Source organism: Schistocerca serialis, chromosome 2 (genome assembly GCF_023864345.2).
Source record: "Schistocerca serialis cubense isolate TAMUIC-IGC-003099 chromosome 2, iqSchSeri2.2, whole genome shotgun sequence".
NCBI lineage: Eukaryota > Metazoa > Arthropoda > Insecta > Orthoptera > Acrididae > Schistocerca > Schistocerca serialis.
The window spans coordinates 187,711,099-187,731,519 of record NC_064639.1 but is presented as its reverse complement, the minus strand read 5'-3'; the positions used below and the strand labels follow the sequence as shown (position 1 = coordinate 187,731,519).

Below are 20,421 nucleotides of genomic sequence, written 5' to 3'. Positions count from 1 at the left end.
GGTACGTGGTAGGCAGTGTAAAGCAGCGTTGATGAAGCCACTGCCTAATACTTACCACAAAGAGGCCGCGTAACTCTAGTTGAAAGCTAGATCCTGGAAGTTAATGATTAAAATAATCGGGCGTTCGGGATATTCAGTCTACTTGCAGAAAAGCGTTTAAAATTGTATTAACTCTGTTTTTTTATTTATATTGAAACACATGAAATGCCTATCAAGTCCGTATCTAATATGGTGAAACGTTATTGAAAGTCACTGTCTGTATAACAAATATTCACTCGAAAAGAAGCCAGAATTTTAGGAAGCCCGACCCGACTAATTTTCACGTTCCACAAGTCACAGACCCACAACTATTCGCGAGTTAAACATTCGGTCGTTTCAGTGGTCTTCTTCGTAAGTTTAAGTGCTCGCCAAAATAATCCGCACGGGGCACGAAACACGCCACGTGGAGTTTTTACTACGATCAGAAAGTTAACACGCTCATATCTCTCAAACTATTTATCTTAGAAATACCAAACTTTCATTAAAATGTTCGTCACTACATTCGCTTCAGTCGAGATATGATCGAACCGAAATTTGCTATTTCCTCTTCTTACAGAGTATTTTTAAGGAGCGATCTGACATCGTGTTATCCGTAGGCCGGCTAGCACGCGACTCCCTCGGGGTATTCTCCTCTCTGCCCACTCCTCTATTCGTGCGGGAACAGCTTAGTTCTGATTGGCTGTTCATCTTAACGGCCAATCAGAACGTACCTTCCTGATCATTCTCGCGGCAAATCTTGCCTTATCCAATCACTAATTTGAGAGTAATTAATGTCAGCAAAACTTCAATTTATTGTATTATGTTTAATCCAAATAAGCAAAGTGCGAAATATTCTTCAAATTGATAAATAAACTTATTCCGCCTCTAACTTCCATTCTGGCAGTTTTTATACAACAGCATGCTCACATAGACATACGTCACCTGAATCGTGGTTGCAACATAGCTTCCTCACGGCTCGGTTGTACAAGGTTTTACGTAAAATCAAATATTAAATTTTAACGTATGGCCCACATACACTCTCTCTGTCATTCTCAAGCACTCACACAACAAAATACAATCAAATAATAATTCTGACCGATTTTTGTATTACGTGGTGCAAAGTGACCAAAGTTTTATAAATAAAATTCTAACTAATTGGTTTTTATGCACTGACAAGTTTGTAATTGCTTAAAACGATAATGAAAGTCAATCTTTTATTGTTCCTAACTTGGTTTTAAATAACAAGCGTAGGTTTTAGGACGTTTAAGTAATCCTCTTAATCTCCGGAACGATAATAAATAAGAATCTGAAATTTTGACAGCATCATTCCGTTAATAACAAAAGGCTGTGTATCAAATTTGAACAAAATCGGATAATAACTAACATGGATTATTTAGATTCGTAGAGGGTATGAATTTTCGTATTGACTAAATGTTACGCTATGCAGTTCTCACGGCAGGCAGCGTTAGTTGTGCTGTGAGCAGAGCGAAAAAACATAGACATCCTGCAGCCACCGCAGTAGACGGCTGCGCGCCTTACGCCGGCCGGAGTGGCCGAGCGGTTCTAGGCGCTTCAGCCTGGAACCGCGCGACCGCTACGGTCGCAGGTTCGAATCCTGCCTCGGGCGTGGATGTGTGTGATGTCCTTAGGTTAGTTAGGTTTAAGTAGTTCTAAGTTCTAGGGGACTGATGACTACAGAAGTTAAGTCCCATAGTGCTCAGAGCCATTTTTGAACCATTTGCGCGCCTTACTGCCATGAATGTTATCTCGTGTGAACTCGCTGCGTTACAATATCAGGCTATTGAAGCAATTGCCGATGGTAATTGACCGATCAACCTAAAATGACTCTTACGTAAACAGTATACGTAAGGAATGAAATTAAATGATACAAAATTCGATCTCACGTTGGTTCTGCTTAGCGATATTGAATAAGTAACGAAAAACATGTAACGTGTTCGGTTCTTCTATCCTTGAAAAATTTGACACGAATCCTTTCTTTACGGTCTGTGAAAAGAAAGATACAAAATTCATACAAAGTTATGGTTATTATAATGAGATATTATCTGGTTTGATACTATGATTATATTATATTTATATACTTAAAAAGGAGTAATCTTTTATCCAAAGCAAATTACATAGAAACGTGTGCTTACTCTACTACAGCAAGAGAAGAAAAGACGCCACGGAATGGCGAGAAGAAATGAGATGCCATATCATTTGTTTTACAGCAGCAGATATACAGAGTTTCTATCCCTTTGGCCACTTTAGCAAAAGTCATTGACCAAACGGTTTTGTTACAATTTTAATTATGAAACGTACTTTTACACAGATAAACGTATATGCACATTATATCAGAGAATTTATATGTTTCTATTGGTATTTTTCATTTCAGGCATTCTATGGTTAAAAAATCACATGGGGCAATGTATATATAAATTTCCTGGCTAGCATAAATAAAGTAATAACGAACATGTTGTAGTCGTACTTTTTGATAGATTTTCACACGTGGAAAAAACTTACTGTCTCGGTATATTGTCTGTAACCTAAGAAAAATAATAACACTTAATAACCTTGTCAAAAGTTGATATTAGTGGTAAGTGATGAAAAACAAAACGATTATGTGGAGTGTAGCGCAGATTGACTCTTCCGCTGCTCTCCAAAGCCGCAAAATATTTCATAGTGCCACCTCATAATACAAACGTAAGAGCTACCTCGTCACTGTTGAATTCTCCTACTCGAGAGTAGCGTTTCCATGCATTAAGTCACCTATGATGAAAAAATGATCGACAATATGCTGTTCAGTTCGTCCCAGCTGTGCCGTGTGGCCTTATGATACAACCAGATCCCCCACTATCTCACTCGGATTGCAGACTCTGTTCGCTTCCTTTGTTGAAGAGTCACGGAATCACGAGTACTCCACATCAGGCGTTGACGACCCTTATAAAAGCTCTGCAGCCCACGCTCACCTCAGCACATCCATCACCATGAGGGCGACAGTGGCAGCTCTCCTCCTGAGTCTTGTGGTGAGTAGTAAGGACTGTAGATTGCGAAATACAAATAGAAACTCCTGTTTCATGTAACTTTACTGCTACAGTCACGACTACACCCTCTGTGGAGACGGCTGTATATGTAAAAATAAGCTTTTACTTGTACAGATGTTTGCGTTCATAATATTCTATTCTGGAATATAAATACGAAAACGTGATAATTTACACGCATTTGGGGATGCTATAGTAATTCCCATCTTCATTCTGCAGAACTCAAGGCAACAGAAAGTGGCACAACTCAGAGAAGGAAGCAGCTCTAAAATTTATGTTTTCAATAAATGAATAGAACTTCTTCAAACCCGATGCTGGTTGTCCAGTGAGAGCTGTCGTTGGGATACTGGGGTGGAACTCGGGACGATGCCGATCATATCCCCATCCGCTCATCCAAGTTTCACTTTGTGTTGTTCTCCTGCATTGCTTAAATCAAATGTCGCACTGTTTCCTTCGATAAAATTGGGAGGATTCGCTTAATAAATCTGGGGTTATGGTCCATCGCTCATGAGCGCACCATCGACAAAATGCTAGTCGTTAATCTTCTTGTCTTCTTCATTTCGTTGCGTATGTACCCATTATCAGATCCCATACAGAATAAGCATACTGATGTAACATTTTACAATAGGTGTGTGAGAGAGTTGTTGAAAGTTGCTTCAGCAAATATTAACGGCCAGCTGTCATATTACTCATTGAGGGGAAGTCCCCTGTAGCTATAATGGGTTAATTTTGCACTTCACTTTATATAATAGACCCTGATTAGTTGTCTCTGAAAAGCTTGCAACTGATATGTGTACTACTTGAGATTAGGGAAGTTCTCATACTTGTTACTTCTCTACATCATGACCATGAAGTTCCTCTACAAAGACGTCAAAAGCAATATGTCATGCCAACAGTGAAGCTCGTTTCTTGATCCCCTAAAGTATGAAGCCTCATTGACCGTGTGTCTAAGCTGGCCTTTATAACGACTCCTAAGTGGCTCCATAAGTGGGTACACAGTTGCTTAATAAAACTACAGTTCTCTGTGTACCACCTTGCAAGAAAGCCTAATATGGCTCCAGTGTCTAGCACATACTAGGAATTGCAATGTTTTCCAATAATCTTGCTTTCATATTGTTTTTGAGAACACATTCCAAAGAAAATGTATCATGTAATTTACGGCACACCATAGTAATTCAGGTGTCAGCATGCCGCAGTCAGGAGATTCCACCTGGCCCTCCTGGACCAACTGAGGAGCCACCACCAACTGGACCACCTGGCCCACCAACTGGAGGTCCTGATCCGACAGGTCAACCAACTGGACCACCAGGCACACCAACTGGAGGTCCTGAACCAACTGGACCACCAGGCACACCAATTGGAGGTCCTGAACCAACTCGACCATCTGACACACCAACTGGGGGTCCTGAACCAACAGATCAACCCACTGGAGGTCCTCAACCAACTGGAGGGCCCCAACCAACTGGTGGGCCACAGCCTACTGAAGGCCCACAGCCTACTGGTCCACCAGGGCCACCAGGACCGCCATGTAGGGAACTTAGGCGTTTCTGACTTCCTGTACACGTTTCTGCGAAACATCAAGAGATTTCAGCCATGATATTTACGATTAACTCTACCTGATTATACAGATGGAAGTGTTCTGTAAATCGCTTTGTGAGATTATTTGTCATTAAATCAGAATAGAAAAATCTCCATAAGTGTTTCCATCATTTGTAAAGTGTAACGAATAACCTACTGCCAAAAAAAATTAACTCTTTAGGAGGGGGATGAATTTGATACCAAAAAAGCTATGAGAGATATAAGTATAGTTTCATAACTCATTGAGTTATTGACTGTGTAATCACTAACTTCAGTGTGTACTCTATGTGATGAGGTGTCCTAATTCCTTGATGAGTGTGCCATGCGCCACGTCAGGCTAGGTATCCAAAGATATGTTAGCGTAACATTCACGTAAAAACATTGTAGACTCATTTTCTGGTACTTTGAGTGAACAAATGAAATTGTATGACTTCTACTGGCGTATGACTGTAGCACGATTTTAGACACAGTATGTGGCAGCTAGCACCATTGTCAAAATTAAACTGCATATAACATTTGTCAGACATGCTCTTGAAATGTGTTTCATCTTAACGATAACAGTTATGGCAGAGATTTACCGTCACATAAAAGAGAAATATGTAATTTAACTACTCAGGAGAGATCGCCAGCTGTGACTCCATCATCTCTATTTCAATGTGTTCTTCGGACTTAGTATGGTCTCTTTTGAAATACAATTTTACAGTTCTGAGTAATGCATGCAGATATGGCAGGGTTTCCAGAAGTTGAACAATGACTCCAAATTATCAAAGCACTTTACTTTTCTTAATGAGAGAGTAATATCTAGTCCATGGACAATTCTTGAAAACCAATGCTTTTACCATACCTACTCACAACAGCAAAGTGGCAAAGTATGTCTACCTAAGATACAATAATATCAAGTCAAATTTATGACCTAAAAAGTATGATCACCTGCTTAATAGCTTGTTTGTCCGTCTTTGGAACGAAACACATCATTGATTGTGGGTATCGAGCATTCGACAGTTTGATGGTAGGGTTGTGGTGGCATGTGGCATTTGATGTCTACGCACAAGTCATGTAATTCGTGTAATAACGGGCCGCTGATTTACATACGCGGTGATCGCGGCTGGTAGTTATCTAAATCGGTTCCATAGGATTTACATCAGGCGAATTGATCGTCGAGGTGTCAATGTGAGTTCGCTATATTGCCGCTCAAATCACTGTATGACGGTTCTGGCTCAGAGACATCAATAATTATACTGACGAATGATGACATCACTGCTGGGGAAGACGTGAAGGATGAAGGGATGCAGATGGTCTGAATCTGTCAGAGTGTCTTTGATTACTAACACAGGGCCCATGCAAGTACAGGAGAATGTCTCCCAAGGCATAATACTGCTTCCATCAATATACGTCCGTGAAGCGAAGAACTTTTCGAACCGCCATTCACCTTGATGACTGTCTTTGTGGAGAGGACAATCGACCTAGTGTAGCAAAAGAGGCAGTCATCTCGGCTCCCGACACTCACCGGAGACTTCAGAGGCGACGGCCACCGATACAGACTCTGTATATCGGGCGCTTGTTGGTCGCCATGATCTCAGCCACGCCGGCGAGGAGAAGGACACAGCTGGCCACCTGCGGCCCTCGCTGAGTAGTGCTGAGTCGGCAGGGACGCAGACCACTGATTCAACTGCAGCGTCCTGACAATGACGTACTCCACTGACGTAAAAGGCCGGCACTACACAGCGTTGCATTACACAGCCCGCTGGGGTACTCCCTCAGCATTGCAGGGCCAAGTGATGCTGAATGGAGCATTGTAGTGGAAATAAATAAATCATTTGGAAAGTTCTCGCCGTGTTTTAATACAGCACCTCCTGGCACCCATCCACTATACTAGCAATTCAGGATATAAGAGGACGAAATAATTTCCTAAATAGGTTGAAGAGGTAGCAACAAACACTTTCCCAAGGTGAGTCTCTTTTTTCTGTCTTTATGAATATGCGCTTTGTGAATTTTAATTACCAGAAACGGTTGAAAAGTTTCCAGCCCGAGATAGTTACCGTAATGTTTCGCACACACAACACGACTTACTTTTATGGTGATGCTTTGTGTGTATGCAAGCCAAATTTTGCGGCTCCAGCTTTCTTAGTTTTGCTGCTCTGTCTTATGCAACTGTGAAAAACAGGATGTCCGACTTCAAGCAAAGAAAGATGCGCTAAGCAGCAGAAAGCCTGTCACCATTGCCACTGATGAGAAAATGAATGCAGTTCATGATACAAACTTGCGGGATTGCTGAACAACGTTGCAGCACATTGAAACCACATTTGGAATCACCCATGGGAGTGTTCATCACATTGTTGTGGATATTTTGGAAATCTGGTTAATGTATTCAGTGCTTGGTCTCCATCTACGACTTTAGCACTCCGCGCTGCTCTCAAATACTAAACTGGTGATCCCTTGATGCCTCAGAACATGTCCTGCCAACCGATCCCTTCTTCTAGTCAAGTTGTGCACACAAATTCCTTTCTCCCCAATTATGTTCAGAACTTCCTCATTCCTTATGTGATCTACCCATCTAATCTTCGGGATTTTTCTGTAGCACAACATTTCGAATGTATCTATTCTCTTCTTGTCTAAACTATTTATTGTCCATGTTTCACTTCCATACATGGCTACACTCCACACAAATCCTTTGAGAAAAGACTTCCTGACACTTAAATCTATACTCGATGTTAACAAATTTCTCTTCTTCAGAAACGCTTCCCTTGCCATAGGCAGTCTACATTTTATATCCTTTATACTTCAACCATCATCAGTTATTTTGCTCCCCAAATAGCAAAACTCATTCAAAATACTTTAAGTGTCTCATTTCCTAATCTAATCCCCTCAGTATCACCTGATTTAATTCGACTACATTCCATTATCCTCGTTTGGCTTTTGCTGATGTTCATCTTATGTCCTCCTTTCAAGATACTGTCTATTCCCTTCAACTGCTCTTCCACGTCCATTGTTGTCTCTGACAGAATTGGTATGTCATCGGCAAACCTCAAAGGTTTTATTTATTTTTCCGTGGATTTTAATTCCTACTCCATATTTTTCTTTTGTTTCCTTTACTACTTGCTCAGTATACAGATTGAATAACATTGGGGATAGGCTACAATCCAGTTTCACTCCCTTCCCAACCACTGCTCCCTTTTCGTGCCCCTCGACTCTTATAACTGCCACCTGGTTTCTGTACAAACTGTAAATACCATTTCACTTCCTTTATTTCACCCCTGCCACCTTCAGAATTTGAATGAGAGGATTCCGACCAACACTCTCAAAAGCTTTCTCTAAGTCTGCAAATGCTAGAAACATAGGTTTGCCTTTCCTTGATCTATCTTCTAAGATAAGTCGTAGGGTCCGTATTGCCTCACGTGTTCCAACATTTCTACGGAATCCAAACCGATAAGCCTCGAGGTCGGCTTCTACCAGTTTTTGTGGATGTGAATAATTCGTTTTAGTATTTTTGAGCTGTGGCTTATTAAACTGATAGTTTGGCAATGTTCACACCTGTCAACACATGCTTTCTTTGGGATTGGAATTATTATATTCTTCTTCAAGTCTGAGGGTATTTCGCTTGTCTCATACATCTTGCTCACCAGACAGGATAGTATTTTCAGGGTTGGCTCTCTCAACGCTATCAGTAGTTCTAATGGAATGTTGTCTTCTCCTGGGGCCTTCCTTTGACATAGGTCTCTCAGAACTCTGTTAAATTCTTCACACAGTATCATATCTCATATTTCATCTTCATCTACGTCCTCTTCCATTACCACAATACTGTCCACAAGCACATCGCCCTAGTATTGACCCTCTACATACCCCTTCGACCTTCCTGCTTTCCCGCCTTTTCGTAGCACTAGTTTCCCATCTCCACTCTTGATATTCATATGGATCGTTCTCTTCCTCCAAAAGTCTCTTTAATTCTCCTGTACGCAGTGTCTATCTTACCGCTAGTGATATATGGCTCTACATCCTTAAATTTGTTCTCTAGCCATCCCTGCTTAGCCATTTTGCACTTCCTATCGTTCTCATTTTTGAGACGTTTGTATTCCTTTCTGTCTAATCCATTTACTACATTTTTATATGTTTTCTTTTCATCAAATAAATCAACATCTCTTCTGTTACCCAAGAATTTCACTAGCACTCGTCTTTTTACCTACTTGATCATTTGCTGCCTTCACTATTTCATCTCTCAAAGCCACCCATTCTTGTTTTACTGTATTTCTTTTCCCCATTCTTATTAATCGCTCCCCAATACTCTCACTGAAACTCTCTACAACCTCTGGTACTTTCAGTATATCCAGGTCCCATCACCTTAAATTCCCACCATTTTGCTGTTTCTTCAGTTTTAAACGACACTTCCTAACCAATAGGTTGTGGTCAGAGTCCATATCTGCCCCTGGAAATGTCTTACAATTTAAAACCTGTTTCCTAAATCTCTGTCTTACTGTTATATAGTCAATCTGAAACCTTTCAGTGTCTCCAGGCCACTTCTACGTATGCAACCTTCTTTCATGATTCTTAATCCAAGTGTTGGCTATGATTAAGTTATGCTCTGAGCAGAATTCTACTGGGCGGCTTCCTCTTTCATTGCTTATCCCCAATTCAACATTTAACTCCAATTTTCCTTCTCTTCCTTTTCCTACCATCGATTTCTAGTCCCCCATGATCTCTTTTATATATCATACATTTCTTCAATCTCTTCGTCATATGCGGAGCTAGTGGACATATAAACTTGTACTACTGTGTTAGGCGTCACTACGTGCCTGTCTTTGCTACAATAATGCGTTCACTATTTTGTTCGTAGTAGCTTGCCTGCACTCCTATTTTTTTATTCATTATTAAACAAAAATGCTCAAATGTGTGTGAATTCTTAAGGGACCAAACTACTGAGCCCATCGGTTCCTAAGCCTACACAATACTTAATTAACTTAAACCAACTTACGCTAAGGACGACACACACACCCATGCCCGAGGGAGGGATCGAACCTCCGGCAGGGGCAGTCGCCCGGACCGTGGCAACACGCCTTAGACAGAGCTGCTACCCCGCGCTGACCGTTATTAAACATACTCCTGCACTACCCCTATTTGATTTTGTATTTATAACGCTGTATTCACCTGACCAGAGTCTTGTTCCTCCTGCCACCAAACTTCACTAATTCTCACTATATCTAACTTCAACTTATCCATTTCCCTTAATAATTTTCTAACCTACCTACCCAATTAAGGATTATCCGATACATAGAACGCCAGTTTTGTTTCTCCTGATAACGACGTCCGCCTGAGTTATTCCCGCCCGGAGATCCGAATGGGGGACTATTTTACCTCCGGAATATTTTACACGAGGGGACGCGATCATCATTTAAGCACACAGTAAAGCTGCATGCCATCGGGAAAAATTGCGGCTGTAGTTTCCCATTGCTTTCAGCTGTACACATTACCAGCACAGCAAGTCCGTTAGTTTAATGTTGCAAGGGCAGGTCAGTCAATCATCCAGCCTGTTGCCCATGCCACTAATTAAAAGGCTGCTGCCCCTCTTTAGGAACCACACGTTTGTCTGGACTCTCAACAGATACCCCTTCATTGTGGTTGTACCTTCGGTACGCCTATCTGTTTCGCTGAGACACGCAAATCTCCCAAGCAACGACACGGTCTTTGGTTCAGGGGGGACCGGGTATTATATTGAAAAATAAATTGTTATTGTGAAATCTGAGTCATTCTTTATTTGTTTCGACCCCTCCACCCCTGTATGTTATTGTACATGTTATTAACAGTGTATTACTTTGAACCCACATGTGTATGCTTATGATTTATCTGTTGCTCTTCGCAGAGAGAGCAACAAGTACATACGAAACCACTATGAAAATAAAGCTTTAACATTTTATTTCTGTATCTTTGCAAAAGAGAAAAACTGGAAATGTACTTAATACTGAATTTACGTCATATTCTGCCCTTTTAGCTACAAAGAAACTCAATGAATCCGTAAACAACTGGGATCGTGGGCACTCTCCACCCACTGCCACCACATCCATGAACAGCTGCTGTTTTTACACCATCCTTCCACAGAAACTTCGCTGTTCTTGATAATCTCATTCGACGTTTTCTGCTCACGCAACGAAAGCAGCTGGGAAAGACGGTTTCACTGCTCGGCGTTACATTTATAATGATTGTAGTGCCACTTGCGGTTAGACCGTAATACACCTTTCTTGGAATTGAAATAATAGTGGAATTATTATTGTCTAATTGAACTGTGAATGCCATATACACTGATACGCTAAAACATTATAACCACTAACTACCGCGACGGTGGATGTTCCTGGTGGCGTTGTGGACACCTGACGCGGTAACAGAAGTACGTAAGCGGAGCAGACAGGTACGTGGCATCACCTTAACGAAGATATGGCCTACAAACGGGGAAATCCATTGAGATAAACCTCTTTGACAAACGGCAGATTATTATTACGGAGAACGTGTGAACTACTATCTTGAAAACGGCGTGACTGGTCGAATGTTCGATTTTTACTGTCGTGAGCGTCTGTGGAAAGAGGGAGATGGACAGTGAAATTGCCATTACGAGCTAAATAGTTGGACGTCCACGACACTTAACAGAATGTGGGGTTCGGAGGCTTGTATGCTCTGTAAAGTAGGATAGATGGTGATCCGTCGCATCTGCAGTGGACACGGGTCATCGAGTTTCGACCGTCGGTCAATGGAACCTTGTCGGCTCTGGGTTAATCACATTTTTGCTGCACTAGGTCGATGGTCGTCACCACAAAGGTCGTCATCGAAGTGAATGGCGGCTCGAAACGTGTATCGCATCACGGAAGTAGCCTGCTGGGAGCAGTATTATGCTATGGGAGACGTTCTCCTGTGCTTGCATGGGACCTGTGTTAGTAATCGAAGACACACTGTCAGCTGAGAACCACTCGAATCCCTTCATCCTTCACGTCTTCCCCAGCGGCAATGTCATCATTCAGCAGTATAATTGTCCATGTCTCAGAACCAGTAGCTTTATACAGTGGTTTGAGGAGCATCATAGCGAACTCCCAATGTCTCCTCAACTACCAAATTCGCCTGTGTAAATCCTATGGAACCCATTTAGATCACTATTGACCGCGTATGCAAATCAGCGGCCAGTCATGTACGCGAATTACAAGACTTGTGCGTAGACATCACATGCCACATACCACCACAACCCTACCATCAAACTGTCGAATGGCTGATACTCAGAATCAGTTATGTATTTCGTTCCAAAGACGGACAAATAAGCTGTTAAGCAGGTGATCGTAATGTTTTGGATCATACGTGTATCTCGATATTATTCTACGTTATGTGAACACTGAGATAGATATACTTCGCCAGTTTGTCATTGTGAGTAGGTATGGTAAAAGCATTGAATTTGATGAATTATCCATGGACTAGATTTTAGTCCTTCATTAAGAAAAGTAAAGTGCTTTGATAATTTGGTGTCATTGTTGAGCTTCTGGAAACCCTGCCATATTTGTATGCGTTACTCAGCACTGTACATATGTATTTCAGAATAGACCATACTAAATCCCGAGAACACGTCGAAATAAAGAGGTGATGGAGTCACAGCCGACATTCTCTCCTGAGTAGTTAAATTGCATATTTATCTTACATGTGGTGGAGATCACTGTCGTATTCGTTGTTGCTGAGATGAAAGAGAATAGATTTCAAGAGCATGTCTGACAATTGTTATAATCAGTTTAGTTTTGACATTGGTGCTAGCTACGAAATATTGTCCCTAAAACCTCGCTACCCTCATACGCCGGTAGAAATCATACCGTTGCATTTGTTCACTCATTGTACCAGAAAGTATGTCTATAATGTTTACACTTGAATGTAACACTAACATATCCTTATACACATAGTCTGACGCGGTGCAAGGCACACTCAGTAAGAAACTAGGACACTTCGCACGTAGAGTACATACAGGAGATAGTGATTACGCCTCAGTGAACAACTGAATGGCCAACGAAAATGTACTTATGCCTGTCATATCTATTTTGACATCGTCTCCCTCCCAAAGAGTCAGTATTTTTTGGGGGCCAGTAGATTATTCGTTACACTATGCTAAAGATTGTAACATTTATTGAGATTTGCTGTAAAACAAACTATACGTTATCTCAACGTTTCTTTGTTCCTTGCCTTTAGATAAAATGTATGTAGAACTGGAATTTAATTATTGTATCAAACCCGATAATATCCTATTATAATAACCGTAACTTTGTACGAATATTTGTATCTTTCTTTTCAGAGACCGTAAATAAAGTATTCGTAACGAATTTTTACGTAAGTATAGTATGAGGTTTGTTCGCACAGTGACGCCGACAGATGCTATAGTGGCTGGATGTATCGTCCCTCACGATGTTAATAGACGTTAAACTCATAATTACTTGAATATGTAATTTATATCCGTTGACATTATTCATGAAATTCATTTATATGTGTTTCTTGCTCAGGTTTGCCGTCTTATAACGTTCTTCTCGCGAGTCAAGGACTGCATAACAATTAGTATTTTCTTTTTCGTCACATAAATTCTATAGGGAAACGATCCATCACGTACCTGGGACCGAATATTCTGTTCAAATTTAAAAGTGTTTAATCGACAAAATCTTGTCAGTAATTTATTTGTATACTACGTGTTACATTATTACTCTACTACACACCAATAATCAGTAATGTTAATTAGAATAAGAAGAAGAATTATCCAAAATTAGTAATAGGTTGAAGACACTTAGAAATAGAAGCTATTGGTAAGCAACACAGTTCCCATTTTTAAGACAGGGAAAATTACTAAACGGTTAAAGAAACTCAGTGCATTACGAAGTATACTCCGCGTACACCATTCTCTCCTATGATTCGATTTCTTTGCTGTAAATTTAATTACTCCCTTCTTGCTTAGCGACACTACTGATACACGTTCAAAATTTATTACCTGAAACTCAGATGCCTTGGGTTATGGTGCAATGATATGGGCATTGCATGTGCATTCCAAAAAAAAAGTCTTTCCGATCCCTGTCCAATCAGACAATTTTATGTTTCCTGTATTTTACCTAACGTAACTTTGGTTTCCACGAGCTGCATTTTTCATGACAGTGGTCTCTATAGTCTGTATCAGAGAATCATACCAATTTTCCTGTCTGCTGTCTATTCTTGTGGAACCATACAGTACCTGGTATAAAAACGTTTTAACCATGATGTAATTGTTCTGTAGTTACACGTAGTACTGAGACAACAACTCAAAGGCTGTATTTCTTCTAATTCCATTGACGAAAATTCTGTATATAATATCAACTTTTCATCTGAATGCAGTTAGTTTTACTGCTAATGTGAAAATTATCTAATTGTATTTTGTAGGAATTATATTTAAGCAGTATACGCTGACCTGTCGTTCTCCTTTCCACGTATTGTTTTGTCCTTTGCAACGCTTCTGAGCAACAAGTTCATAAACTCTTAAATGATAAAATCAGTATGACTGGTAATATGTAGAGGTCATACGGTATAACATTGAGATCGCGATCATTGTTGTTACAGAACCAATTTTTACCATCTACGTTGTCTGTACATGTTCTATTCGTTCTTACACCGCATTCACCCCTTAGAGAAACATTTCAACTCAATGTGAATTTAGTAGCTAACTTCGGTAAACTTTGGTTATTCTTATATCTTCATTCCGACCAACCGAAATTCGTATTGTTTTTCTCTACATATTCAAGACTTTTTGCTGTGCGATATACGTATTACACAACTGCAACAACAATGGGTTATGAACTTCACCTGCACACTTCAATATTGGTACATGTAATTCTACTATACTTCGTAGCAGTATAGTGTCAGATTTCACATTTTCTGTATCAGAATTTCATTTCTCATAAAATTTATCAAATTAACCTCTTAGTAGAGTATAATACAAGTCTTTGATGAATTGCATATATAAGAATGTGATATTGTCCTCATGAGGTCGTTCCCTTATGGAGAGTAGGAGAAACCTATGCAGAAGTGTTTTCAACCTATTACTAATTTTGAATAATTCTTCTTCTTATTCTAATTCATGTTCCTGATCATTGGTGTGTAGTAGAGTAATAATGTAACACGTAGAATGTAAATAAGGTACTGACAAGATTTTCTCGATTAAACACTTTTAAATTTGAACAGAATATTCGTTCCCAGGTACGTGATGGATCGTTTCCCTATAGGATTTATGTGACGGAAAATAAAATACTAATTATTATGCAGTCCTTGACGGGTGAGAGAAACGGTCTAAGACGGCAAACCGGAGCAAAAAACACATATAAATAAATTTCATGATAAATATCAACGAATATAAATTACATATTCGCGTAATTATGAGATACGATACATCTAGCCACTATAGCTCCTGCCGATGTCACTGTTCGAAGGTAATTCACCGAACAAACCTAAATTATTCTTACGAAAAAAATATATGTAAGGCATGACAAGAAATGATGGACAACTTGATCTCGTTTTGGATCTTCTGCGCAACATTGAATATGAAACGAAATAACACGTAACGTGTTAGGCCGTCCTATCCTCGAAAAATTCGTCACCAATCCTTTATTTACGGTCTCTGAAAAAAATGATACAAATATTCATACAAAGATTATTATGATAGGATATTATCAGGTTTCATATAATAATTAAAATCCACTTCCACATACATTTCATCTAAAGGCAAGTCATATAGAAACGTTCACTTACTCTGCAACAGCCGGGCAAGAAAATATGCCGCAGAATGGTGAAAATAAATGAGATAACATATAGTTTGTTTTACAGCAACAAATATAGAGTTCATTTCCGTTTGGACCCTTTAGCATAGAGGTCTCTGACCAAACGATTTTATTATGATTTTAATTACGAAATGCATTTTTAAATAGATAAACAAAACCAAAATTTCCAATATATCTTAGTATTAATATCTTTCTATTGGCATTTTTCATTTCAGTCTTTTCACAATTATGAAGTCACAGAGCTGTAATCTATATACGTATGACGTTATAATGACTATGTTATGGCTATACTTTGGAATAGATTTTCCAGTTCTGAAAAACCTTAGTTTTGAGGAAAACACATCAAGTGAATACTAAAATTTCAGAATAGGAGCAGAAACTTATATTGAAGCGAAATTCTAAATGTGTTCCAATGTATAACACACGGCCCTACTCTAGCACACTGAGCAGAACATTCATGTCGTGCATTAAAGGATGTATTTATGATCTTGCAACTATTAGTCTACGTATTAACACTGTCAAAAGTAGACAGTAGTGATACTTGAAGAGCAACAAAACGATTATATGGGGCGCTACGCAGTCTGACTCTTCCTGTTCTAGTAATACGCAAAATATTTCGTAGCGTCACGTCATAATACAGACGTAACAGCTACCTCGTCACGGTTGGATTCTCCTCTTCAAAAGTAGCGTGTTCAGGCAGTTAAGACACCTATAATGTAAAACGGATTACAATATGCTGTTCAGTTCGTCCCAGCCGTTCCGTGTGGTCTTGTGATACAACCAGATCCCCCACTATCTCACTCGGATTACAGACTCTGTTCGCTTCCTTTGTTGAAGTCATGGAGTCGCGAGTACTCCACATCAGGCGTTGGCGAGCCTTATAAAACCTCTGCAGCATGGGCTCACCTCAGCACTTCCATCACCATGAGGGCGACAGTGCAGCTCTCCTACTATGTCTTGTGGTGAGTAGTAAGGACTGTACATTGAGAAAATACAAATAGAAATTAGTGCTTCAAATAATTTTACGGGTACAGTCGCGTCTACACCCTCTTTGGAGATGGTTGTATATGAAAAAATAAGCATTTACGCCTACTAATGTTTACGTTCATAACGTTCTATTCTGGAAAATAAATGAGAAAATGTGATAATTTACACACTTTTTTTTTGAAGCTGTAGTATTTCTGACCTTAATTCCACAGAACTTATATCAGCCGAAAGTGGTAGAACTCAGAGGAAGAAGCAGGTCTAAAATTTATATTTTCGACAAATAAATAGAACGTTTTCAAACCCGATGCAGGTTGTCCAGTGAGAGCAGTGGTTGAGATACTGCGATTGCGCTCGGGACGTTGCCAATCAAATCCCCACCAGGTCATCCACATTTCACTTTGCGTTGTTCTCCTGAATCGCTTAAATCAAATTTCGCGCTGTTCCCTTCGATAAAATTCGGCGGATTCACTTAAGAAATCCGGGGTTGTGATCCGTTTCTAATGACGCACCATCCACAAGTTGTTAGTCGTTAATATTCTTGTCTTCTTCCTTTCGTTGCTTATGTACCAATTAACAGATCCTATACAGAATAAATATACTAATGTACCATTTTACAGTAAGTGTGTGACAGAGTTGTTGACAGCTGTTTTAGCAAACATTTACGGTCAGCTGTCAAACTCCTCATTGAGGTGGAAGTCCCTTGTAGCTATAATGAGTTAATTTTGCTCTTCACTTTATACATGATGTTACAAAAAGGTACGGCCAAACTTTCAAGAAACATTCCTCACACACAAATAAAGAAAAATAATATGTGGACATGTGTCCTGAAACACTTAATTTCCATGTTAAAACTCATTTCAGTTTCGTCAGTATGTACTGTACTTCCTCGATTCACCGCCAGTTGGCCCAATTGAAGGAAGGTAATGTTGGCTTCGGTGCTTGTGTTGACATGCGACTCATTGCTCTACAGTACTAGCATCAAGCACATCGGTACGTAGCATCAACAGGTTAGTGTTCATCACGAACGTGGTTTTGCAGTCAGTGCAATGTTTACAAATGCGGAGTTGGCAGATGCCCATTTAATGTATGGATTAGCACGGGGCAATAGTCGTGGCGCGGTACGTTTGTATCGAGACAGATTTCCAGAACGAAGGTGTCCCGAGATACGAAGACGTTCGAAGCGATTGATCGGCGTCTTAGGGAGCACGGAACATTCCAGCCTATGACTCGCGACTGGGGAAGACCTAGAACGACGAGGACACCTGCAATGGACGAGGCAATTCTTCGTGCAGTTGACGATAACCCTAATGTCAGCGTCAGAGAAGTTGCTGCTGTACAAGGTAACGTTGACCACGTCACTGTATGGAGAGTGCTACGGGAGAACCAGTTGTTTCCGTACCATGTACAGCGTGTGCAGGCACTATCAGCAGCTGATTGGCCTCCACGGGTACACTTCTGCGAATGGTTCATCGAACAATGTGTCAATCCTCATTTCAGTGCAAATGTTCTCTTTACGGATGAGGCTTCATTCCAATGTGCTCAAATTGTAAATTTTCACAATCAACATGTGTGGGCTGACGAGAATCCGCACGCAATTGTGCAATCACGTCATCAACACAGATTTTCTGTGAACGTTTGGGCAGGCATTGTTGGTGACGTCTTGATTGGGCCCCATGTTCTTCCACCTACGCTCAGTGGAGCACGTTATCATGATTTCATACGGGATACTCTACCTGTGTTGCTAGAACATGTGCCTTTACAAGTACGACACAACGTGTGGTTCATGCACGATGGAGCTCCTGCACATTTCAGTCGAAGTGTTCTTACGCTTCTCAACAACAGATTCGGTGACCGATGGATTGGTAGAGGCGGACCAATTCCATGGCCTCCACGCTCTCCTGACCTCAACCCTCTTGACTTTCATTTGTAGGGGGCATTTGAAAGCTCTTGTCTACGTAACCCCGGTGCCAAATGTAGAGACTCTTCGTGCTCGTATTGTGGACGGCTGTGATACAATACGCCATTCTCCAGGGCTGCATCAGCGCATCAGGGATACCATGCGACGGAGGGTGGATGCATGTATCCTCGCTAATGTAGGACATTTTGAACATTTCCTGTAACAAAGTGTTTGAAGTCACGCTGGTACGTTCTGTTGCTGTGTGTTTCCATTCCATGATTAATGTGATTTTAAGAGAAGTAATAAAATGAGCTCTAACATGGAAAGTAAGCGTTTCTGGACATATGTCCACATAACATATTTTCTTTCTTTGTGTGTGAGGAATGTTTCCTGAAAGTTTGGCCGTAGCTTTTTGTAACACCCTGTATAATAGGACCTGATTTGTTGTCTCTAAAAAGTTTGAAACTGATATGTATTCTAAATGAGATTAGAGAAACTCTCATACTCGTTACTTCTCTACATGATGACCACGAAGTTCCTCTACAAAGATGTCAAAAGCAATACGTCATGCCAACATTGACGCTCGTTTCTAGATCCTCTAAAGTATGAAGCCATATCGACCGGATGTCTAAGTTGGGCTTTATAACGACTCCTAAGTGTCTCCATAAGTGGGTACACAGTTGCTGAATAAAACTACAGTCCTCTGTGTACCACTTTCCGAGATAGGCTAATATGGCTCCAGTGTCTAGCACATACTAGGAATTGCAATGTTTTCGCATAATCTTGCTTTCATATTGTTCTTACCTACACATTCCAAAGAGAGTGTATCACGTAGTTTATGGCAAACCATTGTGCTTCAGGTGTCAGCATGCCGCAGTCAGGAGACTCCACCTGGTCCTCCTGGACCAACTGAGGGGCCACTGGACCACCTGGACCACCAACTGGAGGCCCTGACACGACAGGCCAACCGACTGGATCACCAGGCACACCAACTGAAGGTCCTGAACCAACTGGACCACCTGGCACACCAACTGGGGGTCCTGAACCAAGAGGGCAACCCACTGGAGGTCCTCAACCAACTGGAGAGCCCCAACCAACAGGTGGACCACAGCCTACTAAAGGCCCACAGCCTACCAGTACCGCCGTCTAAGGGACTTTGGGGTTTCTGACTTCCTGTACACATTTCTGCAATACGTCAAGAGATTCCAGCGGTGATATTTACGATTAACTCTACCTGATATTACTGATGGAAATGTTCTGGAAATCGCTTTGTAAAATTATTTCTCATTAAATCAGCATACGAAAATCTCAATAAATGTTTCCATCATTTGCGTAGTGTAACGAATAACCTACTGGCCCACAAAAAATACTAACTCTTTACGAGCCAGATGATGTCAAAATAGCTATGACAGGCATAAGTACATTTTCGTTGCTCATTCAGTTCTTCACTGCGTAATCACTATCTTCTGTATGTACTCTACGTGATGAAGTGCCCCAATTTCTTACTGAGTGTGCCTCGCACCACGTCAAGCTATGTGTACAAGGATATGTTAGTGTTACATTCAAGTGTAAACATTATAGACCTACTTTCTGGTACAATGAGTGAACAAATGCAACGGTATGATTTCTACTGGCGTATGAGGGTAACGCGGTTTTAGGGACAATATTTTGTAGCTAGCACCAATATCAAAACTAAACTGATCATAACAATTGGCAGACATGCTCTTGAAATCTATTCTCTTTCACCTCATCGACAACGATTATGACAGTGATCTCCACCACATATAAGATAAATATGTAATTTAACTACTCAGGAGAGATCGCCACCTGTGACTCCATCATCTCTTTACTTCAACGTGTTCTTGGGACTTAGTATGTTCTATTTTGAAATACATATTTATAATGCTGAGTAACGTATACAGATATGGCAGGGTTTCCAGAAGTTTAACAATGACTCCAAATTATCAAAGCACTTTACTTTTCTTAATGAAGGACTAAAATCTAGTCCATGGATAATTCTTCAAATTCAATCCTTTTACCATACCTACTCACAACGACAATCTGGTGAAGTATATCTATCTCAGTATTCATATAATGCAGAATAATATCA

The 20,421-nt window shown here is 40.5% G+C and overlaps 1 protein-coding gene across 1 annotated transcript in view; it reads left to right on the top strand.

Annotated features, from left to right (window-relative positions):
- Positions 1–4,432, top strand: part of LOC126456897 (proline-rich protein 2-like) — a 739,962-nt gene extending 735,530 nt beyond the window's left edge. The window contains exon 3 of the transcript XR_007585400.1: positions 4,381–4,432. The gene's annotated coding sequence lies outside the window, so the exon portion shown is untranslated. The remainder of the gene's footprint in view (positions 1–4,380) is intronic.
- The last annotated feature ends 15,989 nt before the right edge of the window (positions 4,433–20,421 follow it).